The sequence below is a fragment of the Hemitrygon akajei genome, chromosome 3, assembly GCF_048418815.1.
Source record: "Hemitrygon akajei chromosome 3, sHemAka1.3, whole genome shotgun sequence".
In the NCBI taxonomy this organism is placed as follows: Eukaryota; Metazoa; Chordata; class Chondrichthyes; order Myliobatiformes; family Dasyatidae; genus Hemitrygon; species Hemitrygon akajei.
The window spans coordinates 171,635,469-171,661,871 of record NC_133126.1 but is presented as its reverse complement, the minus strand read 5'-3'; the positions used below and the strand labels follow the sequence as shown (position 1 = coordinate 171,661,871).

The 26,403-nt window shown below is 41.6% G+C and overlaps 1 protein-coding gene across 2 annotated transcripts in view; it reads right to left on the bottom strand.

Moving 5' to 3' along the window:
* Window positions 1–26,003, bottom strand: part of vwa5b2 (von Willebrand factor A domain containing 5B2) — a 170,817-nt gene extending 144,814 nt beyond the window's left edge. The window contains exon 1 of one of the 2 annotated variants that reach the window (XM_073041325.1): window positions 25,932–26,003. The gene's annotated coding sequence lies outside the window, so the exon portion shown is untranslated. Of the gene's footprint in view, window positions 1–22,057; window positions 22,141–25,931 lie in introns of those variants that run through there. The other variant, XM_073041327.1, reaches the window with a different exon arrangement.
* Window positions 26,004–26,403: the final 400 nt, after the last annotated feature.

Genomic DNA, 26,403 nt, shown 5'->3' with positions numbered 1-26,403 from the left:
TCTAAGCATGCTGCTATATTAACACCAATCCTGTCTCCAATTTTGTTTAATAACCTCATGTGTATCAGCTTTTAGATGACCAAATGCACCATGTCACTTATATCTACAGTATTCTGCTTTTTCCAACTTCAGAAAAACACTAACATACTTGTTGAACAAGACTTTGCTTTCACAAATCTGCCCAATCCCATCATTATTATGTAATTAGTTTTGCTACAACAAGTGTATGGGACATTGGAAAAAAGTTGAATTTCCCCATGGGGATGAATAAAGTATCTATCTATCTATCTATCTATTACCTCCCTCAAGGTTCAAAAAACTTGGTAATGATAGAGATCTAGAAGATAGAAGATGACAAGTCTAGCAGGAAGGAGCTTAAGAATGAAATTAGGAGAGCCAGAAGGGGCCATGAGAAGGTCTTGGTGAGCAGAATTAAGAAAAAACCCCAAGGCATTCTACAAGTATGTGAAGAGCAAGAGGATAAGACATGAGAGAATAGGACCAATCGAGTGTGACAGTGGAAAAGCGTGTATGGAACTGGAAGAGATAGCAGAGGTACCTAATGAATTCTTTGCTTCAGTATTCACTACAGAAAAGGACCTTGGCAGTTATAGGGAAGACTTACAGCAGGCTGAAAAGCTTGAACATATAGATATTAAGAAACAGGATGTGCTGGAGCTTTTGGAAAGCATCAAGTCGGATAAGTCTCTGGGACTGGTCGAGATGTACCCCAGGCTACTGTGGAAGGCAAGGGAGGAGATTGCTGAGCCTCTGGCAATGATCTTTGCATCATCATTGGGGACAGGAGAGGTTCTGGAGGATTGGGGGTTGCAGATGTTGTTCCCTTATTCAAGAAAGGGAGTAGAGATAGCTCAGGAAATTATAGACCAGTGAGTCTTACTTCTGTGGTTAGTAAGTTGATGGGAAAAGATCCTGAGAGGCAGGATTTATGAACATTTGGAGAGGCATAATATGATTAGGAATAGTCAGCATGACTTTGTCAAAGGCAGGTCATGCCTTATGAGCCTGATTGAATTTTTTGAGGATGTGACTAAACACATTGACGAAGGAAGAGCTGTAGATGTACTGTATTTGGATTTCAGCAAGGCATTTGATAAGGTACCCCATGCAAGGATTATTGAGACAGTAAGGAGGATGGGATCCAAGGGAGCCTTGCTTTGTGGATCCAGAACTGGCTTGCCCACAGAAGGCAAAGAGTGGTTGTAGATGGATCATATTCTGCATAGAGGTCGGTGACCAGTGGTGTGCCTCAGGGATCTGTTCTGGGACCCCTTCTCTTCGTGATTTTTATAAATGACCTGGATGAAGAAGTGGAGGGATGTGTTAGTAAATTTGGTATGACACAAAGCTTGGGGGTATTGTGGATAGTGTGGAGGTTATCAGAGGTTACAGAGGGACATTGATAAGATGCAAAACTGGGCTAACAAGTGGCAGATGGAGTTCAACCCAGATAAGTGTGAGATGGTTCATTTTGGTAGGTCAAATATGATGGCAGAATATAGTACTAATGGTAAGACTCTTGGCAGTGTAGAGGATCAGAGGGATCTTGGGGTCCGAGTCCATAGGACACTCAAAGCAGCTGCGCCGGTTGTCTCTGTGGTTAAGAAAGTATATGGTGCATTGGCCTTCAACAGCCTTGGGATAGAGTTTAAGAGCCAAGAGGTAACGTTAAAGCTTTATAGGATCCTGGTCAGACCCCACTTGGAGTACTGTGCTCAGTTCTGGTCATCTCACTACAGGAAGGAGGTGGAAACCATATAAAGGGTGCAGAGGAGATTTACAAGGATGTTGCTTGGATTGGGGAGCATGCCTTATGAGAATAGGTTGAGTGAACCTGGCCTTTCCTCCTTGGTGCAACAAAGGATGAGAGGTGACCTGATAGAGGTGTACAAGATAATGAGAGGCATTGATCGTGTGGATAGTCAGGGACTTTTTCCCAGGGCTGAAATGGCTAGCACAAAAGGGCACAGTTAGAAGGTGCTTGGAAGTAGGTACAGAGAGGACATCAGGGGTAAGTTTTTTTACACAGAGAGTGGTGAGTGTATGGAATGGGCTGCCGGCGATGGTGGTGGAGCTGGATACGATAGGATCTTTTAAGAGACTCCTGGCTAGTTACATTGAGCTTAGAAAAATAGAGAGCTATGGGTAATCATAGGTAATTTCTAAAGTAAGTACATCTTTGGCACAGCTTTGGCACACCAAAGGGCCTGTATTGTGTTGTAGGTTTTTCTATGTTTTTTTATGTCTTTTCCAGTAATAACCAGTCCATTCTTTATCTCTATAGCCACCTCTTTAAAAAAAAACTTTTTACACAGATCAATGGATCCTAGGGATTTATTGTCTTTCCTATTAATTTCTTCAATACTTGCTTTTTGACTGATGCTGTTTTTCAAACGCTCCATCATCCTGCACTTGTCATTCTTCACACTTCAAGGAGGATTTTTTTTGTCTTGTTCCGTGGAGCAGAACCAAAATATCTCTTTAATTTCCCTATCTTTTCCTTATTCTCCACTGTAATTATTTTCTGTCTCAATCTGTAAAGAACTAAAAGTTACCCTTTGCTGTTCTTTTCAATTTTCCCTTTCCTTTTCAATGTTTCAGTATTCTTTGCTACAATCCCTGGGATATTATTTTTGTCTGGCAACACTTTAAGCTTCTCTCTTGCTTTATTTAACTTTCTTGTTGGCTGCAATCAACTTATTCTGTCAGTAAGATTGGTTTGATAGAACAGCGTCCACTGTCTCCACTTGCATTTAGCTTCTTTTTATGGAGATAATGATAATGCCCTAACTCAGAGTGACCTTTCCTATTTTTTAAAATTTAATAATAGACTATTTTAGATCTTCAGGGAATGGATAATAGTCAACTATCCTGTTGATTACTACTATCAAAGTTAGCATGCTTTTAGTATCTGAAGAGCGGAATACAGCTGCATATCCTACATCTGCCTAAGCATGACTAAAATAGCTTGGCACTGCTTCAGGGAGAAATAAGGACTGGCTTCATGTTCCTTATTTCTGGCATGGAGCCTGTCTCTGTGGCTCAGAAGGGAAGAGGGAGAAGAGGCGAGCTGTGGTAATAAAGGATTTTTTAGGGGAACAGAAAGGAGGTTCTGTGGGTGAGAATGGGATTGCTGGATCATATGTTGCCTCCCAGGTGCCAGGGTCTGGGACATCTCAGATCGAGTCCTCAGCATTCTTAAGTGGGAGGGTGAGCAGCCAGAGATCATGGCCAAATAGGTGCCTATGACATAGGTAGGAAGAGGAATGAGGTTCTTCAAAGTGGGTTCAGGGAGTTAGGCACTGTGAGAAAACAGGACTGCCAGGGTTGTGATCTCAGGATTGTTACCAGGGCATGTGCTACTGAGGCCAGAAGTAGGACAAATATACAGTTTAACAACTGGCTAAAGAATTGGTATAGGATGGAGAGCTTCTAATTTTTGGATTGTTGTACTCTGTTCCAGAGAATGTGTGACCTGTACAGAAGAGACGATTTGCACCTAAACTGGAGGGGGACTAATATTCTAGCAGGAAGGTTTGCTCATGCTGCGTGGTGGGGTTAAGCTAGAGTTGCAGTGGGGGGGGGGGGGAAACCAGCTCACCAGAACAGATAGTGGAGAGGTTGTGGAGACAGATGTTGGTAAGAACTCAAAGTCAGGAAGCAGAAGGTTGAGCATGGTGTGACTAATGTTCTGGTTTGTATATATTTCAATTCAAGAACTATCGTAGAAAAGGCAAATGAGCTAAAGGCGTGGATCAACAAATGGAATTATGATACTCTAGCCATTAGAGACTTGGTTGCAGGAAGGGCAGGACTGGCATTCAATCTTTTGGGGTTCCATTGTTTTAGATGTGATGAAAAGGAAGGGATTAAAGGGGGAGGGGTGGCATTATTACTCAGGGAAAATGTTATGGCAGTGCTCAATCAGGACAGACTGGAGAACTCACCTAGTGAGACTTTAGAGGTGGAACTGAGGAATAAGGATGGCATGACTACATAAATGGGGCTATGTAACAGACTACCCAACAGTTGACAGGACTTAGAGAAACAAATTTGTGGAGAAGCTGTTGCAAGAAGCATAAGGTTGTGACAGAAGGTAATTTTAACTTTCCACATATTGACTGGGACTCTCATACTGTAAAAGGTCTAGACGGGACAGAGTGTGTCAAATATGTTCAGGAAAGTTTCTTTAATCAGTACATAGAACTCCCAATGAGAGAGTGTACATTGCTTGATCTCCTATTAGGGAATGAGACGGGGCAGGTGACAAAAGTTTGTGTAGGGGAACACTTCGCATCTAGTGATCATAATGTTATTAGTTTCAAGGTAATTAAGGAAAAGGATAGATCTTGTCCTCAGGCTGACATTCTAAATTGGAGAAAGACCAATTTTGATTGTATCAGAAAGGAACTGGGACAGGCGATTTTCTTGGTAAAGTGTACTTGGTAAGTAGGAGGCCTTCAAAGGTGAAACTTTGAGCTTACAAAGTTCCTATGTGCCTGTCAGAATAAAAGGTAAGTGTAATTTATGGATCTATTTCTTTCAGCGCAATGGCTCCACTTACCACTGATTATGGATCGATAACTACACGTGCGCATTGATCCGTTGTCTATGCATGCACATTGATCTGTTCTCTCTCTCTTACTGCAATGTGAATACACCAGTTAAAGCCAACTCCATGTGCGTGCTTTTAATTTAATAGATGTGTAGTGCACAGACACAACAATTTGGCAATGAGTACGAACGTGAATGTCAGTGAATGCCACCAACTGCACTGCCAGTTACGGGATGACAGATTTCAGAGAAAGGGAGAGAGAGACAGCAAGAGGAAAGAGTGAATCAGTACGGAGAGGATCATCACGAATCCTAACAAAGGGACAGTGACAGTACACAGTGAGAGACACACAACTACAAAGCTAAAGTAAAAATAACGTGACAATGGTCGTAGTCAGGAAAGTTGTTGAATTTGATAGTGTAATGAGGACTGTGAATCATATATCAAGCAGGTTGAACTGTAACATGAATGACATGGATGAGGGAAAGAAAGTCTCCACACTTCCTAGCTTAGTGAGTGCTAAAATGTAAAGACTTTTACGCAAATTAGTAACTCCTGAAAAGCCAGCAAGCAAGATGTTTGACTAAATTGCTACAATTTTACAAAATCAATTGAGCTGTAAACCGTTGATAATAGCTGAGAGACTTAGATTTCACAAAAGGAACCAGGCAAAGGATACATTCTGAATGTATTCTGAATACACTACAGAACTGCACTAACTTTTCCCAATACTGTGACTTTAGAGATGGACTTTCTGATGCTTTATGGGACAGGCTTGTACGTGGCATGCATAGTCAAAGCTCTCAAAAGAGGCAACTGTCAGAAAGATACCTACTCTTAGAATGGGCATTGACCAGTGCAATATCAATGGAAGTAGCAGAAAGGACATATCAGAACTATAGAAAATGTGTTTAGAATGTGAAATGCACAAAATGCCCAGTATGGTGCAAAAAGCCAAAAATGTTATCAATATGGCACATCCTCCCATGATGCAAATGACTGTTGGTTCAAACAAAAAGTTTGCAGAAAGTGTCACAGACAAGGTCACATACAGAGAGTGTGCAAGTCAGACAAAAAGCACCACCGAAGTGAAAAAACACATAGAGTGAAAAGTTTCAGACGCAAAACCAAACAAATGTATAAAGTGACTCAATGTGCAACTGAATCAGACAACACAGAGTCTGTCAAAGGTGAGCTGTTATGCCAAGAACTGTTAGCATTACTGAAGCAGATTGCAAAATAATACGGATCACAATACATGTGGCTGATGTAAAACTGAAAATGGAGCTGGATACAGGGACAGTTTTGTATATAACTTCAGAGGCTGACTACAACAGACTGTTTTCTAAGCTACAATTTGAAAAGACCTCAGTGATGCTAAAGACCTACACAGGTGTAAAAGAGTCTCCCAATGAGAAACTGAAAGTGAATATGATGTACAGAGGCAAGACGCAGTAGTTAGAGCTTTATGTGTTCAAAAGTGGAAGGCCAGCACTTTTCAGACATGAATGGTTGAGAAAAATCCAACCAGACTGACACACAATCAAAGCTGTCAGTGTGTCATCAACAGGCATCTGCAGCACAAATGGTAGTATTGACCAGAGACTGTCACAGCTGCCTAATGCTAATGAGAAGGTATTTGAGAAGGGGATTGGTAAGCTCAAAGTCATGAAGGCCAGAATGGAACTGGATGAAGCAGCAACACCAGGATGCTATAAAGTGCAGCCAGTGCCTTTTGCACTTTGTCCTAAAGTGGATGCTGAACTTCAGAGCATGGAGGCATCTGGATATCTCTCCAAGGCTGAGTGGAGTGATTGGGCCATGCCCATTGTCCCGGTGACCAAGAAAGGGAAGGCCAGAGTTGTTCATATATACAGGGACTTCAAAGTCAGCATCAACCTGGTGCTACGTACTGTACAGAATAGAGGATTTTGTGCATGACATGTACACATACCCTGCCATGAATAGAGGATCTTTTTGCATCTTTGGCAGGCAGGGAGAGGTTTTCAAAATTTAACTTGTCACAAGCCTAACGGCAAATAAAGATTGGGCAGTTAAGCAGGCAGTTCATCACATCAGCTCTTACAAAGGACTGTTCCAGTATAATCGTCTCGTCTTTGGCATGGCATCAGCTCCATCAATTTGGCAAAGATCAATGGACCAAGTGCCCCAAGACATCCCAGGAGCATAATGTTACCTTGAGGACATCATCATGACGGGCAAGAATGATGAAGACCACCTCCAGAACCTTAGTTAAGTGCTTACCAGGCTGAGTGAGCATTGTCTGCACGTACAGAGAGCGAAACATGAGTTTTTCAAGAATGAAATCTCATATTGTGGATATGTCATTGATAAGCAGGGCTTATACAAATCACAAGACAAGAATGACACAGTGCTACAGGCAACCAGCCTGGAAAATGCATCACAATTCAGGTCATACTTGGGCCTTGTCAACTATTATCATTGGTTTCTCCCAAATATTGCTACAGAGCTGCACCCTTTGAACGTACTGTTGCAGACAGGATGAGAATGGTCAGAAAGACATGAAAAAACATTTAAAGAGACTAATAACCTCAGATGAACTGCTCACCCATCATGACCCATCTACACACATCAGACCGGAATGCGATGCATCCCCTTATGGCATAGGTGCAGTTTTGTCACACACTGTGAAAGGTGGAACATCCAATTGCATTTCCTTCAAGATCACTGACAAGCACAGAATGTAACTTCACACAGATTGACTGAGAGGCCCCCTCTGGATGAACCGGACCTGGTGGCATCAAGATTCATCGTCACCGAAGAAGGCGTTAGAAGAGCCTTCCTGAAGATAAATCCAAGGAAGGCGACGGGCCCAGATGGCGTCCCGGGACGGCTTCTCCGGGCCTGTGCAAGTGAGCTAGCTGGAGTGTTTGCTGACATCTTCAACTGCTCCCTGCTTCAGTCTAAGATCCCCTTGTATTTTAAGAAGGCAGCAATAATCCCGGTGCCGAAGAAAAGCAAGGTGGCATGCCTGAATGACCTGTGGCTCTGACATCAATTGCTATGAAGTGTGCTTCGAGTGATTGGTTATGGCACACATCAACCATAACCCACCAGTCAACCTCGACGCTTTGCAATTCGCCTACCGGAGAAACAGGTCAATGGCAGATGCCATCTCTCTGGCACTACATTCCTCCTTAGAACACCTGGAGAATAAAGACGCATATGTAAGGCTCCTTTTCATTGACTATAGCTCTGCCTTTAATACCATCATTCCAAATAAACTGATTCCTAATCTCCAGAACCTGGGTCTCAGCGCTCAGATCTGCAGCTGGATCTTCAACTTCCTCACAGACAGGACCCAGGCTGTAAAAATAGGGGACAAGCTCTCCTCTACAATCACTCTGAGCACCGGTGCCCCACAAGGCTATGTACTCAGCCCCCTGCTGTACTCACTGTACACCCATGATTGTGTAGCCAAGTTTCCATCAAACTCATTATATAAGTTTGCTGATGACACCAAACTTAGGCCGTATCTTGGGTAATGATGAGTCTGAGTACAGAGAGGAAATTAAGAACCTGGTGGCATGGTGCGAAGACAATAACCTATCCCTCAACGTCAGCAAGACAAAGGAATTGGTTGTTGACTTCAGGAGTAGCGGACCGCACGACCCCATCTACATTGGTGGTTCGCAGGTGGAACAGGTCAAAAGCTTTAAGTTCCTCGGGGTGAATATCACAGATGACTTGACTTGGTCGAACCAAGCAGAGTCCACTTCCAAGAAGGCCCACCAGCACCTTTACTTCCTGAGAAAGCTGAAGAAATTTGGCCTGTCCCCTAAAATCCTCACTAATTTTTATAGGTGCACCGTAGAAAGCATTCTTCTAGGGTGCATCACAACCTGGTATGGAAGTTGTCCTGTCCAAGACCGGAAGAAGCTGCAGAAGATCGTGAACATAGCCCAACACATCACACAAACCAATCTTCCATCCTTGGACTCACTTTACACCACATGCTGTCGGAGCAGTACTGCCAGGATAGTCAAGGACAAGACCCACCCAGCCAACACACTTTTTGTCCCTCTTCCCTCCGGGAGAAGGTTCAGGAGCTTGAAGATTCATACGGCCAGATTTGGGAACAGCTTCTTTCCAACTGTGATAAGACTGCTGAACGGATCCTGACCCAGATCTGGGTCGTACCTTCCAAATATCTGGACCTGACTTGCACTACCTTACTTTCCCTTTTCTATTTTCTAATTATGATTTATAATTTAATTTTTTATTATATTTACTTCGATTTGTACTTCAGGGAGCGCGAAGCGCAGAAACAAATATCACTGTGATGATTGTATGCTCTAGTATCAATTGTTTGGTGACAATAAAGTATAAGTATAGTATGGGGAATAAAGAAGTTCCACTACTACCTCCATGGACAAAAGTTAGCTCTAGTGACAGATCACCAGCCCCTTGTGTCTATTTTCAATCCCAGGAAGGGAATTCCATTAATATACACAAAATGCTGGAGGAACCCAGCAGGCTAGGCAGCATCTATGGACAAAAGTACAGTCAACATTTCAGGCTGAGAAAGAAACAGAGCACCATCCATAAGACTGAATCTTTAGCATTGTGAAGTTAGTTGTCTGTTATCGTGAAAGCATGTTCGTATGAATGTGGGATGTTAAAGGGATAGTCAACAAGGCTTTGTGCGTGGTAGGTTGTATCTAACCATTCTTAGAGAGATTTTGAGGAGGTTACTGGGAAATTTGATGAAGGCAAGACAGTGGATGTTGTCTACATGGAGCTTAACAAGGCCATTTGACAAGTTCCGGCATATGAAGTTGGTGAAGAAGGTTCAGTCACTTGGCATTCAAGATGAAGTAGTAAATTGGTTTAGATATTGGTTTTGTGGGAAAAGCCACTGAAGGCTTGTGACTAGTGGAGTGCAGCAGGGATCAGTGCTGTTTGTCACCTACATCAGTGATCTGGATGGTAATAGGGTAAATGAGATCAAAAAAATTGCACATGACACCAAGTTTGGGCTGTAGTGGACTGCGAAGAAAACTATCATGGCTTGCAGTGGATTCTAGACCAGTTGGAAAAATGGGCTGAAAATGGCAGATAGAATTTAATGCAGACAAATGTGAGGTGTTGCACCTCGGGAGGACCAAACAGGATAGGTCTTACACAGTGAGTGACGAGTGTGGTAGAACAAAGGGATCTGAGAATTCATTGAAAGTGGCAGCATGGGTCATAAAGAAAGCTTTTGGCACATTGGCCTTCATGGATCAAAGTATTGAGTATAGGAGTTGGGATGTTATGCTGAAGTTGTATAAGATGTCAGTGAGGCCTAATTTGGAGTATTGCATGCAGTTTTGGTCAGCTACTTACAGGAAAGAGTACAGAGAAAATTTATAAGGAATTCACTGGGACTGGAGGAACTGAGTTATAAGGAAAAATTGAATAGGTTAGAACTTTATTCTCTAAAATGTAAAAGAATGAGAGGAGATATGATAGAAGTATAAAACATTATGGGGGGGGGGCTATAGATAGGGTAAATGCAAGCTGCCCTTTTCCACTGAGGTTGGGTGAACCTGCAACTAGAGGTCATGAGTTAAGGGTGAAAGGTGAAATGTTTAAGGGGAACATGAGGGGAAACTTCTTTACTCAGAAGGTGATGGGAGTGTGGAACAAGCTGCTAGCACAAGTGGTGGATGTGATTTTGATTTCAGTGTTTAAGAGAAGTTTGGATAGGTGCATGGATGGGAGGGGTATGGGGCTATGGCCTGGGGGCAGGTCGATGCTACTAGATGGGCTGAAGGGCCTGTTTCTGTCCCTGTGGTTTTCTATGACTCTATGAAAACATAACTCTGGTGCATTCTGAGAAGGGGAGTGGGGCAAGGACTTCATCAATAATTGCGATACCTGAAGCCAAAATAAAAACTCCCATATCTCGTGCATGCCTTCACTAGAAATGGATTTAAAACTAATGACTCCCCATGAAAATGCAATAGATCAAGTAATGACCTATCAGTACTCTAGATGTGCTATCTAGAGTTTTGAAAGTTCTTCCAGTGCTTTTTTTAATTTAATGGCTGATGGAAAATCATAAGGAATTAATTCATATGAGTAGCACCAGCAGCCATCCATTTTGCCATTCACTGAGAGCGTGGCTGATCCGATCTTGCTCTCAACTCCTTTTATGCTTGGATCCAGAAAGCTCGGTTCTCCTAAATTCCAAAATCAGAATCAGGTTTATTATCACCGGCATGTGTTGTGAAATTTGTTAACTTAGCAGCAGCAGTTCAATAGGAAGAAAAATAATAATAATTAATAAATAAGTAAATCAATTACAGTATACGTATATTGAATAGATTAAAACTCGTGCAGAAACCAAAATAATATATATTAAAAAGTGAGGTAGCGTTCACAGATTCAATATCCATTTAGGAATTGGATTGCAGAGAGGAAGAAGCTGTTCCTGAATTGCTGAGTATGTACCTTCAGGCTTCTGTACCTCCTACCTGATTGTAACAGTGAGAAGAGGGCATGGCCTGAGTGCTGGAGGTCCGTAATAATGGACGCTGCCTTTCTGAGTCACTGCTCCTTGAAGATGGCCTGGGTACTTTGTAGGCTAGTGACCAAGATGGAGCCGACTAAACTTATAACTCTCTACAGCTTCTTTTGGTCCTGAGCAGTAGCCCCTCTCCCCCACCAGACAGTGATGCAGCCTGTCAGAACGCACTCCATGGTACATATATAGAATTTTTTGAGTGTATTTGTTGACATGCTAAATCTCTTTAAACTCCTAATGAAGTATGGTCGCTGCCTTGCCTTCTTTGTAACTGCATCAATATGTTGGGACCAGGTTAGGTCCTCAGAGATCTTGACACACAGGAACCTGAAACTGCTCACTCTCTCCACTTATAATCCCTCTCTGAGAATTGGTACGTGTTCCTTCGTCTTACCCTTCCTGAAGTCCACAATTAACTCTTTAGTCTTACTGACGTTGAGTGCCTGGTTGTTGCTGCGATATCACTCCACTAGCTGGCAAATCTCACTCCTGTAGGCCCTCTCATCTCCATCTGAGATTCTACCAACAAATTTATAGATGATATTTGAGCTATGCCTACCACACAGTCATAGGTATAAAGAGAGCAGAGCAGTGGGCTAAGCACACACCCCTGAGATGCACCAGTGTTGATCGTCAATGAGGAGGAGATATTATCACCAGTCTGCACAGATTGTGGTCTTCCGGTTAGGAAGTCAAGGTTCCAATTGCAGAAGGAGGTACAGAGGCCCAGGTTCTGTAACTTTTCTATCAGGATTGTGGGAATGATGGTATTAAATGCTGAGCTATAGTTGATGAACAGTATCCTGACATAAGTGTTTGTATTGTCCAGGTGATCTAAGGCTGTGTGAAGAGCCATTGAGACTGCACCTGCTGTTGACCTATTGTGATAGGCAAATTGCAGTGGGTGCAGGTCCTTACTGAGGCAGAAGTTCAACCTCTCAAAGCATTTTTATCACTGTAGATATGAGTGCTACTGGATGAGAGTCATTAAAGCAACTCACATTATTCTCCTTCGGCATTGGTATAATTGTTACCTTTTTGAAGCAAGTGAGAACTTCCACTTAGCAGTGAGAGTTTGAAAATGACCTTGAGTACTCCCGCCAGTTGTTTGGCACAAGTTTTCGGAGCCTTACCAGGTACTCTGTCGCCGCCTTCCGCCTTCATCGTGATCATAAATTCCAAAGTTCCTGCAAGTTGTTCCATCTCACAAATACAATTTTACATGTACCTATAAATATCATAACAATTAACTCCATATAAAATACATGGGAGTCAGGGTTACCATTCACAGAGGCAGGCCTTTTAACCTAACTGATCCATGTTTATCAAGGTGCATACCTAGAGTACAGTAACCCCCTTCCCTGCTTTTAGCCCATATCACTTTCCAATCATTGTAAATTTCTTTTAGAAGTTGCATTTGTGCTCTGGTCTTCATCTGACAGGTATTCCCATAGACTCACCAGCCTCTGATTGGAATAACCTGCCCCTCAGATCCATCTAAACCTTTCCCTTCTCTCCTTAAACCATTGTCCTCTAGCTTTAGACTCGCCTACCCTGAGGAAAAAAGCTGTGACTATTCACCATGGTTACTCTCAGCCTCCTACACTCCAGGAAGAAAGCCTCAACCTAATCAGTTTCTCCTCATAGCTCAAGTCCACCACTCTCAGTAACGTGAATCTTGCCGTCAAAGATGCTTAATGGCATCCTTCCTACAGTTAGGTGATGGAATTCACAGGACTCCGAGTGTTGTGGTATTAATCAATATGGTACTTAAGCTCATCTTAGACGTTCATCCCAGAAAGAATTGAGCAAAAGTCACTGTAAATATTCCACCCTCTTAAGAAATCTGCATTATACAACAGTGCTGTGTTAGCTGGTTCAGGTTTGAGACGTGACACAATGGTCAAGGATTACTCATATTAATGTGAGTTGTATTCATTAGTCACTCCACTCAAATTCCCCCGTGGGGGTTACCCCAATGCCTTCAACAGCATTGTCTCCACATTTGGTAGTGATCTTGGCTGTGCCTCCTGCAAGTATCAATGATGTTCTTGGAGTGAGCTCCCACTATCAATGGCAATCTTGTAATTACCTATTACCAGCTGCAACACTTTGGACCTACAATTGTGTAGTTGCACCTGGCAACACCCAGGATCAGCCAGAATGCAGATTGAGTTTAAAGACGTCATGTAGTAACCTGGTGATGAATTCATCATTTGCTTAATCTATTACAGGACAATCTGTTTTGTTAATGGTAGATGCAGAGCTTTGCATCACAGTTCCTATAGCAAGAATGAGTTGCCCTGCCCTGTCTGAATAAAGGGCAGAACCATACAAATACCTGCTAATCCAGATATAAAGAGGATTAGCAGGTATTTGTAAAAGTATTTATAAAAGTATTGACCTTTTATATTCTGATGCTAGAAATTAATTTTGCACTTTTGTAGTTAAAGCAAATGGCCATGGAAATTATTTGGAGCCACTACTCAACAAATTACTTTCTCCTAAGGCCTCCCGTCCCATGATCCTTTCCCTTCTCCAGCTCTGAATCACTTTCGCCAATCACCTTTCCAGCTCTTAGCTTCATCCCACCCCCTCTGGTCTTCTCCTATCATTTCGCATTTCCCCCCTCCCCCCACTACTTTCAAATCTCTTAGTATCTCTCCTTTCAGTTAGTCCTGACGAAGGGTCTCGGCCCGAAACGTTGTCAGTGCTTCTCCCTATAGATGCTGCCTGGCCTGCTGTGTTCCACCAGCACTTTGTGTGTGTTGTTTGAATTTCCAGCATCTGCAGATTTCCTTGTGTTTGCTCAACAAATTACTTCTTGTTTTAATTATTTGAAAGGTTAATTTCATCTTATTTAGTCCTGTGCATGAGAAGGGCAGATTCTGAATGCAGTCAGTATGTCCCTGTGAACAAGTATTTGGTGTTTCTAAGTAATAAGTACTTCAGCCAGTTTAATACAGTGGATGATGGAATGACATGTTACCCCAGTAGTTTTCTGAATTTTATCTATCTCTCCCGGGGGGTCACCCAAAGTCTATCAATAGCATTGTCTCCACATTTGGGGGTGATGTTGGCTGTGGCTCCTGCCACTATCAGTGATATTCTTGGAGATTCTGTCTGCAGTGAACTCCTACTATCTATGATATCTTTTCACAATTTACTGCTTTGCTCCTGCTTCTGCCTGGTCCAAGTCTGCCACCTTCAATTCGATACAGTGACCTATGACTGGCACTCTATTGGAGCATAAAATTTTCATTTGGCTCAATTTTTCTTACCAATTGTATGTCAACCTCATTCCCTGCCAAGTTGCAATGAATTATTGATGGAAAATTCTGAGTTGATGTCCAACATAGAAAGACTACCAAATTCTTTAGTTATATATCCTGCCCGTCACAGTAATCACACATCAGAAATTATTCTGTCCTCCTTGTTCACTAGGTTACTAAATAAAGCTGTAACAATCACTCTTATAATTTGGAGCAAGTGGTTGGCTTTATCTAAAATAGTTATGATTAACACAACAAACATTTTGACATCCTAGAAGACAAAAAGCTTTAAATGATTTTATTACACAGACATTTCTTTCTGAATCAGAATGTTATTTTCCATGGAAATATTTCTACTACTTAGAATTACCAATTCTGCAGTGTATACTTAATTTTAAATATGTTTGGAATATTAAAATGATCAGAGAATCTGTCAAATAAATAACTAAGTAGGGATTTCAGTCTAATTTCTCTCATGTATCATACAAAATCTCCTCAGTTTACTTGGTAGTGATATTTTGGTAACACTTAATGCATGAAGAGCTTTTGATGGCTCTGGGCCTGTACTCACTGGCGTTTAGCAGAAAAGGGGGGAAATCTCATTGAAAGCTACTAAAAATTGAAAGGCCTGGGTAGAGTGGACATGCTTCCAATAGCGGAAGAGCCTAGCACCAGAGGACACTGCCTCAGAATAGAAGGAGGTTCCTTTAAAACAGAGATGAGGTATATCTGTGGAATTCATTGCCAGATGACTTCGGAGGCCAGGTCATTGGTTATATGTAAAGCAGAGGTTGATATTTTCTTGAAGAGTAAGGGCATCAAAGGTTACAGGGAGAAAGCAAAGAAAAGGGTTGAGAGAGATAATAAATCAGTCATGATCAAATGGCAGAGCATATTCCATGGGCCAAATGACCTAATGTTGCTCCTATGTCTTCTGATCTTTATTTGGATGGTGCATATATTTTGCTGGCCTGTCTATGTAAACAATGGTTTGAGTAGAACGAAAGATAGCTCAAAAAGGCTAAATAAATTCATTACCTAGAAAAAGGTTAAGCATTGCTGATATGCAGAGACGAGTTTCATAGGTATGAGCTAACAAAAATCTGTATACCTTTGTAAGATTGATATTAGAAAATGGGGGTGTAATCAAGTATTGCATTCCAAGTCTGATGTTCAGTATTAAGTTCCCGATATAATGTTATGATGTAGGTGCAATGCTTCACTTTTCCTATGTTGCCCATAATTAAGTTTATTATAAAGTGATGAAAGCGGAGTGATCATTGCACCTCGTACTCGGGATGGGCATCGGCCTTTTTGTTAGCTGTACCAAGGGTAGTGATAAAGTATTCTTTTTAGATGCAGAGTAGTCCCGCAGCATGTTGCACAATTACTTATCATGAAGGTAACTCAGGCTGCAAATATCTTTTGATGTCAAGATGTATAGATTTGCATGGCTCATTGAATTCATCCCTTTATCACAGGAAGCTCAATTTGATACATATTGAAGGTGATTACTAAATTACTTTAGGGGACATAGCCTCAAGATTGGGGGGGAGTAGATTTAGGATGAAGATGGGGAGAAACTGCTTTTCTCAGAGAGTGGTGAATCTGTGGAATCTTTTGACCAGTGAAGCAGTGGAGGCTACCTCTGTAAATATATTTAAGACAAGGTTGGATAGATTTTTGTATAGTAGGGGAATTAAGGGTTATGGGGAAAAGACAGGTAGGTGGAGATGAGACCATGGCCAGATCAGCCATGATCTTATTGAATAGTGGGGCAGGCTCAATGGGCCAGATGGCCTACTCCTGATCTTATTTCTTATGATCTTATTTTCTTATGTACTTTTGTAATTGATCAATATCACTGAGAATTATATCATAGTTCAAGGTTAGAAACCATTATACAAGCTTTAAGGTTGACATTGCAATTTTATGTAGGGAAAGTAATCTTTTGATGTTTGGTGATCACTTGGCAAGCAACTAAAAGGAGCTTTTTTAACATATACTCCGGTGTCACTTATTAGGTACGCCTCTACACATGCTTTTTAATGCAAATATCTAATCAGCCAATCATGTGGCAGCAATTCAATGCATAACAGCATGCAGACATGGTCAAGAGGTTCAGTTCTTGTGTGCACCAAACAGCAGAATGTGGAAGACATATGGTCTAAGTGACTTTGACTGTGGAATGATTGTTGGTGCCAGACTGGGTGGTTTGAGTATCTCAGAAGCTGCTGATCTCCTGGGACCTTCATGCACAACAGTCTATAATTTACAGAGAATGGTTCAAAAAAAACATTAAAGTGAATGCCCATTCTGCGTGTGAAAATGCCTTGCTAATGAGAGTGGTCAGAGGAGAATAGCCAGACTGGTTCAAGCTGACAGGAAGGTGACAGTAAATCAAATAACCATGCATTACAACAGTGGTGAACAGAAGAGCTTCTCTGAATGCATAACACATCGAACCTTGAAGTGGTTGGGCTATAGCAGCAGAAGACCATGAACATAGACCTTGTGGCCCCTTTTGTGTACTGAAGGTATGTGATAAAGTGGCGATTGTCTGTACATTGTACCCATTTCTTAACCACTACTATGCATGCTTACCTTCAATTTTTAGTTTTCTGCATTGAAAACAAATGAAAGAAAGAATGGAGCCCAGAAATCAAGGAGAAGGGAAAGAGTTTTATAGCATGTACTGGGAATTGTTGTTCAAATGGAATGTAACATAACAGTGTCAAAGAAATAAATGTCAAATTTATCAGGTCTTAATTAATGGCTTTGATTTTTGACAGCTTCGGGAATCCAAAACTGCAGGATGTAAAATTATTCAGAGCCTGTAGTTTTTAAAGAAGTAATGGGAAGCAGTCTAAGCTGACTGAAGCTTGATTGGTTCAGTGTCAAATCACACCTTCCAACCAAACAGAATCTCACAGGCTGATTTCTCAGGGCAGGGCAACCATTCTAGCTGTATGGTCTTACCTCTGTACAAATACCTCCTAAGAGAATAGTCTGAAACATTTTTCTATTATGTCCCTCACATCTCAGAGTTTGCACAACTATGTTTTAAAAATGAATTGAATATAGCACAAGTGAGTCCCTGAAGTTTACAACTCCGCATCTGCATAAATATAGCAAAGTAATTCTGTTTAATCTTAAGAATAATGTGCTGAGAATCCTGTCCTTTGCACAGACAGAGAGCGTATGATAATAGCAAAACTGTCAGTGAATGAGTGATTTTGCTTTTACTGTAATTTATGAATTAATTATTCTTTACTTTGGCTCAGAGCTGGTCTCTCAGCACCAGCATTAGGTTCCAGTTGAAACTGGTTTTGTTTGCTGGGGTTTGAGTGAAACTATATTTTATAGTTGGTAGACATTGATAGAAATGCTATAATTTTTTCCCTTGGAGGTTACTGATGCTCTAATTTTGAGGAAACCAGTTCTGTGTATTAAAACGACCACATGGCAAAATAATGAATCACCACATGTGAAATATTGCTCTGGTGACAATGAACAATAATTTGCAAAATGAGGGATGATCTGTATGAAGCAAGTTAGAAGCAAAAGCTAAATAATTAAGTAATTTGGGACATCCCTGTTGTATCACATATACTAGGAGCAACAGAAGTATTGGGATTCAAAGGAAGACGCCAGCAAATATAGGATATGCATAATGCTTTTGTACAACAGAGTAGATAGATAGATAGATAGATAGATACTTTATTCATCCCCATGGGGAAATTCAACATTTTTTCCAATGTCCCATACACTTATTATAGCAAAACTAATTACATACAATACTTAACTCAGTATAAATATGATATGCATCTAAAATCACCCTCTCAAAAAGCATTAATAAATAGCTTTTAAAAAGTTCTTAAATAGTTTACTAAAATACATTGAATGGTAACTTAAGCTCAGTCCTAACCCAAAATCATAAAATGTTAGGGGAAAAAAAGCTTAGCAGGTCAAAAGTCAGCTGTGTAAAGGTTCTTAATTTAGTCTAGTTTGTAAAAAGCACAATCATGGCCTTAAAGGGGCAATGCAAATATTATTGCAATTGCCACTAGGTCTTCTAAATCTGCTTTCTACTGCCTGAGTGATCAAAGATTCAAAAACTTTATTGTCATTCTAACCGTACATCAGCTCTGCAGGGCAGAATGAGACAGCATTTCCCAGGAGCAAGTGTAATCATAACATAACAAACGCAACACTAAATAATAAACACAACAATAAATAGTAAAACATGTCTCCACATTGCACAAATGCCTGACGTTAGCCTGGGAAGCACTGTTTTCTTCCACCTCTTAGTGTATCCCAATAGTCATGTCTCAACCTCGTTGGCTGGGGTTTGTGTGAAACCGTGTTAACAACCTTTTTGCTCAACTGAAGCAAATTTCTGAAACACGAACCATTTTGTGATATGATTATTATGTTGGGGTTAACTGCTGCTTTCTTATCCACCCTCTTCTGCCTGGCAGAACTTGTTCTTACCCTGAACAACAAGATTCCTCTACAAATCGAAGATTCAGCTGTTGGCCCCAGCTACACCTGCCTTTTTGTTGATCGCTTGGATCAGTTTTTGTTCTAAACCTACCCAGCCACCACTCCCCAACTAGTTCATTTCACTGACAGCTGCCTCCTGCATCTCTATGCAGATCTGGATAGTTTCACCTACTTCTTTACAAACTTGCACCCTATTTTCAGAGTCACTTCGATTATTTCCCACACCTCCCCCTGCTTTCATGATCTCTCAGTCTCCATCTCAGGAGACAAACTAACCCCACTGATATGTACGACAAATCCACTGACTCCCACGGCTATGTAGACTACATCTCCACCTACCCTGTTTCTTGTAAAGAAGCATTCCTGCTCTCTGTTTCTCCATCTCTCTTGCATTTGTTCTCAAGATGAGGTTTTGAACTTCAGGTTTTCTGAGATGTTTTCCAGAAATACAACTTCGGCCCTGCTATTTGATGGAGCGCCCACCCATATATCCTCCATTTCTCACACTTCTGCTTTTATTCTCCCTCCCGCAAGCAGAATAGGCTTTGAGATCACTTGGTCCTTTTCACCCCGCCACCCTTCACATCCAGTAGTTCATTCTTCATCATTCACACCAGCAGTCGCATCTTCCCCTCCCAACCCTTTTATCCTTCCCGCAGGAACCAATCTTTCCATCCAGGAGTCCAAACCGCATTTCCAGGTGAGGCAGAGATTCACATGCACCTCTTCCAAAGAATTCTGACAGGCTGCATCACTGTCTGGTGGGTGGGGGAGGAGAGGTGCTACTGCACAGGATTGAAAGAAGCTACAGAAAGTTGTAAAATTAGTCAGTTCCATCTTGGATACTAGCCTCCATAAATCTTCAAGGAGCAGTGCCTCAGAAAGGCGGTGTCCATCAGTAAGGACCCCCCCTCACCCAGTACATGCCCTCTTCATCAAGAAAGAGATACAGAAGCCTGAAGGCACACATCAGTAATTCAGGAACTTCTTCTCCCCCGCAGTCCAATTCCTAAATGGACATTGAACCCGTGAATGCTACGTCACTTTTATTATTTGTTTTGCACTATTTATAATTTAACTATTTAATATACATATATATACTTATACCGGCTGGTGGCGTAGTGGCATCAGCGCTGGACTTTGAGGCGAGAGGTCCCGAGTTCGAATCTGGCCGGCTCCCTTGCATGCCCTCTATCCGTGCCTGGGTTGAGTATCAAGCTGGCAACTGGACCTCGTAAAAAAAAAACCTGGAGAGGGATGGGCTCCGCCAGGTTTCAGATGCCCAAGGCACGCCGTACGATGAGCAATCACCAAAAAGATCAGTGCAAGAAGCTTGTCAATTCACTTATTTATATACTTTTTTCTATATTATAATACATTGCATTGTACTGCTGCCGCTAAGTTAACAAATTTTGTGACATATGCTGGTGATATACAAACCTGATTCTGATTCAAACTCATCCGTTGAATTCAATGCTCCCAATGTTGCCTCCCCTGCATCAGCGACGCCCCACATGTACTATGTGGCTGCTTTGACAAGCATCAATGCTCTACTGAATGTCCTTCTTGAACTCCCAGTTGCCAGCCATTTTAATTCCCTTCCCCATACCCACAATGCCCTGCGATCCTTGGCCTTCCCCTTTCAGGCCAGCAGCAAACTAGAGGAACAGCGCCTAATATTCTGCCTGGGGAGTCTGTAGCCCAAAAGCCTGAAGGTCAAATTCTCCTATTCAGGTAATCAGAACTAAAATATGAACTCTTTCTCTTTCTGCAGATGCAGACTAACCTGCTGGGTGCTCCCAGTTCCAATATTTACAGTCTCTCTTCTAGATTTCCAGCATTTACAGTTATTGTTTATAGTTAGTAGCACAAGAGCTGAGAGCTGAGCACAAAATTCTAAGTAATCTTTCGATGAAAGGGTTTTTTTTTCCACACAGCAACAGGTGGTCCTTTTGCATGAGGTATTGAGTCTGCTGTAATTCTTTCACTGTGCTCTTTCAGAGAAGAGCAGGCCATCCACTAGTATCATCTTCACGCACCACCACCACCCCACCTCCCACCATCCAGGCTATACTCTCTTCTGGCTGCTGCCATTGTGAAGGAGTTACAGGAGCCTTCTTAATCCCATCTTATTTAGTCCCGTGCATGAGAGGGTCAATTTCTGAATGCATTCATTATGTATTTGGTGTTTCTAAGAAATAAGTACGTCAGCCAGTTTATTAGATGATGGGATGACATATTATCCCAGTAGTTTTCTGAGTTGTATTCATTAATCACTCCACTCAGGTTGTCTCCCGGGGGTCACCCAATGTCTTCAACAGCACTGTCTCCACATTTGGGAGTGATATTGGCTGTGCCTCCTGCCACTATCAGTGATGTTCTTGGAGATTCTGGCTGGAGTGAGCTCCCACTATCTTTGACATATTTCACCAATTCACCTCTTTGCTCCTGCTTCTGCCTAGTCCAAGTCTGCCACCTTCTTTTTGATACAGTGACCTATGACTGCCACTCCATTGGAGCATAAAATTTTCATTTGGTCCAGATTTTCCTGCCGGTCAACCTTTTGGGTCGAGACCTTCCATCTGGGCTGGGCAGATATTTAACAACAACTTCAGGGCAGACCAGGCTCTCAAAAGATGCAACGTGATAAAGACCCGATAATCTGTTTTAACAACATCGACTGGGGGATAAATATTGGTCACAATACTTTAAAGTTCAAAGTAAGCTTATTAACAAAATATATATATTTATATGTCACTATATACAACCTTGCAGGCATTCGCAGTAAAACAAAGAAATACGATAGAATCGATTTAAAAATAACTAGGACTAGAGATAAAGTGGCAACCAATGTGCAAAAATAGGTAAATAAATACTGAGAATATCCTGAAAGTGAGTCCATAGTTTGTAAATAGAGCATCTACAATGATCATTGCTTTGCTTTGTGAGGTCCAAAACTATAATAATGCATTCCATCAGTAGGACTCCCATCACATATCAGAAGCTGATGCAACAAATTTAGTCCACAATTGATTCATTGCGATAGAGAGCAGAACAGACCCTTCTGGCCCTCTGAGTCATGAAGCCCAGAAAATCCCAATTTAACCCTAGCCTAATCATAGGACAGTTTACAATGACCAATTAACCTACCGACTGGTATGTCCTTGGACTGAGGGAAGGAACCGGAGCACCTGGAGGGAACCCACGGGAAGAACATACAAACTCCTTACTGGCAGCAGCAGACTGAACCGGGATTATACTTGCAGGATTAAGTTGTTTGACATTGGCAAACATTACCATTGGTAAATCCCGCCAGTTAGATTTGAGACTGGAGTGCAAAAATGTGCTCCAGACAAGTAACAGCAAGGACTTGGATCATAGCACCCCCTCTGTACGCAATGCATTGCTGTGTTCACCAGTTAGACAGCTTTCTGCATTGGCTATGTCTGCTTTACAGGATGGTTAAAGGAATCTGGCAGATTTAACTGAATAGTCTGAGGTCTATTCACTGCACTGATTTTATATCATTGGTGCCTGATATCATGACAATATGATGTTGTGCTTGACTAATTCTCTCCGATTATTTGAGTCCTATAACAATAACATGACACGTCTTGAAGTTGTGAAAATACAATGGCCTACCTATTAGCTATAAATGTTGTCAGGTATCATTGGATGTTGGATCATCAGGTATGTTGGATTATGTCTGGTATCCTCTATGCATCTCTGTGGATAGGATGATCCTAGCAACAGACATCTTACATAAGTGATAATATGGTTCGCAAATTATAGTTTTCAAGTTCTTGAGATTCTTTAGTGAACAGGAGCAGTGATTCACTGCTAGTGATGGCTAGAAGGCGATGTTTACCTTTGGCTAAATTAGCCTTGGCTGTCCAAAGCTTTTGAACTGGAGCCTGAAAATCAATCATCTTGCACTTTGAGGGACCACACAGCAGTGATTCACATCAGAGGGATTTATTTCTAGCAAAAAAAAGATCTGAATTTCTCTCTGTGCAAAGGATGAGAATTGAATGACGCATTACGCATAAAATAGGAGTACTTGTTGAGATCAGTCTGCCTTCAGGGTTGAAGCACTGAAGATGGATTCAAGAATGGACACGTTGCTGTGTACAATTTCAATTTCAACAGCTCTAAGCAAACTGGATATACCCAGGGAACAGATGCAAATTAGGAGATCTGTTCAAATCCAAAGAAGGTGAACAAATGAAGCAAGTGGTTGGAGCTTACACCACCGAGAGCAGGCAGGAGAGCACAGAACCAGTAAACATTCCCACAGTGGGAACTGGAGCACAGAATCAGTCTGTACGGGAAGTCCCACTGCCTCAGCTGGTTTTATAAAATACGTGTCCCCACTTTTCTTTATACACACCTAATTATCTGAATAATATCAGTGCATCTGTGTCTGTTGCTCTTTTAGATCAAAACGACCAACAGTCAAATAAAATTCTCTTCAACTTCTAACCTTCCTTCCCCTTCTTCTATAATACCTATCCTCCAACCCAACCCTCTACTTCTGGACTTTCGAGAGACGCAGAGCACTACTGCAAAAAACCAGCCACTCAGCCATCTAACCCTGTTGTTCTGCCCGTTGAGCCACACTGGCACCATAGCCCTCCATACCACCCCCCCCCCCCCCTCCCATCCATGTATCTTTACAAACTTCTCGTCAAGCCCCACATCCATCACTTCTGCTGGCAGTTCATTCCACACTCGCAACACCCTCTGAGTGAAGGAGTTCCTCTTCAGGTTCCCCTTAAATATTTCACCTTTCACCCTTAACCTCTGACTTCTAAATCTGTGCTCTCCGACCACAGAAGTTTCTGCCGATGGAAATAATTCATAGAACAGTTATATACAATAATTGTTCCCTACTTCAAATGTAAAGCACAGTTTGCTCTGAGATTATTTGGGATCCAATTGCCCTACAAAAATAATTTTTAAAAACTTGCATTTATATAAGTGTTCACAATCTCAGGAGATCCTGATAGGTTTTATAACAAAATGCTTCTTTGTGTGACCACTGTTCTGATCAGGAAAGCAAACATTAGAACAGTGCACCAAAGATATAGTTCATTGGTAGTAAAGGGCTTTGAGATATCCTGAAGTAAGTGTGATGAATAACATGGAAATTCTTTTCTATTCATTCTCAAATGGAATATTGGATAATGTGGCAAAAATGGTGGAGCAAAATTAAATGAGAATCGGCTATTGTTATGGAGTGCTCTAAGAGAAGCTCTGAACACCGTATCCACTCAGAATCAGAATTAATTTCCCAGAGGGAGTAAAGAACACACTGCCACAGAGTGACCCATTGCCTTGGAGAATTGATTATAAAAGATTATTGAGGCGTTTTCATCAAAGCAATTGAGCCAGAAAAGATAAGTCTGAAATAATACCTCTGAAAATATATTAATAGATAAGATGACAGGATATTGTCCTGGGTAGCAGTGAAAAAGTGAACTGTCAAAGAACTAAAATACCGTTCCATTTCCTGCTATAAATAAGGGTGGAAAGCATAAAGGATTTCTCATTAATTGGGAGCCAGCTCTCAGTGTAGCCAGATGGTCATAGAATCATCGAAAGACAGAGCCTTACGGCCCAGCTCGTCTATGCCAAACATAATGTCTAGCTGTGCTAATGATATTTACCACTTTAGGCCCATTTTGACCCATTCCTTTCCTATCCACATGCTCTTTAAACATTGTAATTGTATCTGCCCCACTCACTCCTCTGGAAGCTTGTTCCATGTTATCATTGCATTCTCTTTGAACGACTGACCACGCCCCCCAGATCTCCTTTGAATATCTCCCTTCTCACCTTCAATCAGTGCCCTCTGGTTCTGGAATCCTTTGCCCTGTGAAATAGACAGCTATCAATCCTGTCTATGCCCATAATAATTTTATAAACCTTGATATGGTAACCACACGTCAGCCTCCCATATTTCAGTGAAAATAAATGTGACCTATCCAATCTCTCCCAGATTGTTGGCAACATCCTGATGAATCTCTCCAGCACTTTTCCTATTCCCTTCACATCCATCCTGTGGTACAGCAACACAACTGTACACTCCGGCCTAATCAGAGTTTTATATGACTGCAACAAGATGTCCTAACTCCATGCTCAATGTTTTATCCTAAAAAGGCAAATATACAACATTGTTTTTCATTACCTCTTTGACCTGTGTCACCACTTCCAAGGAGCTATGGACTTGCACCTAACGACTTGTATCAACATTCTTAATTTCCCTGACATCTATAGGCCCTCCCAGAATTTGACTCCCCAAACCACATGACCTTGTACTTGTCTGGATTAAACTCAATTTGCCACCTACCCACTCATGGTTGTTTGAAGATATAGCAGGACATCAACCTTCCCACCTGATCTATGTCCTGCTCTATCTTTTAACAATCTTCACTGTTTATGACTCCTCTCATTTTCATTTTATCTGAAACCTTACTAACCCCAATTCTTACCCAAGTCAAATATATATATATATGCATATGTATGTGTGTATATATATATGTGTGTATATATCTAAAACAAAGAAAAAAAAGACTCTGGCACAAATCCCTATCCCTGCAGTACATCACTTGTTGATGACATCCACTCAGAAGCCAACAATGAATTCCAGGATTGACGACCATGTGTCAACACAGCCATTGGCCAACTGAGAAAAAGAGTTTTTGAAGATCAAGGCTTCAGACCCTGAGAAGAAAACCCACTAGAAAGAGTACATCATCCCAAAGACTATTCACCCGCTCCCCCTACCAGTTACTTCCTACCCCATCAGAATACAGTTGCCACACTGGCTTCGTCTGTCAGCTCAGAGCCCAGAGAACTGCAGAGACAGGAAGTCTTCCTCAGACCTACAGTACTGCCAAAGAAGGAGGAGGTACTCCAAGGAACATTTCAATCCTCTTATCCCTGTTCTAAATTTAACACTATTCTCCTTCTAAAGCAGGAGGGTAACCCTCCAGTTGGGGGGAGCAAAGTAAAGACGTACCTGAGCACAGGCTGGGATATCCCACATCTGTAAAATCCAGTGATGAACTAAACAATGAACAAGCTGAGCCGGCTTTGAGGAAATGCTTGTTTATCTTATGGCTTGACATTCCACAGACATGATTCAGCGTTGAGTGATGTAGAAGCAGACCATTATAAGTTTGGAATTTTCTACCACAATCAAACAACAAGATCCACTGATTGCACTTGTTTTAATTGAGAGTAGCCCGGGTTGAGTTAGTTAACCCCAGCTGAGCCTGAAGAAGACTGGTCAGAGTGATCCCAGACCAGAAAAAAATGAGAATTGATGGACAAACTTGGTAATTTTGGACAACAATTGATTGGACATTATTGGTAGGACATTGAGTGTGGACTTCGGGAAGGGGGAGTTGAGGTAATACACACCAGTCCTCATTGAGGGGTCAGTAGCGGAAAGGGTGAAGGATTTCAAGTTTCTGTGTGTCAATACCTCT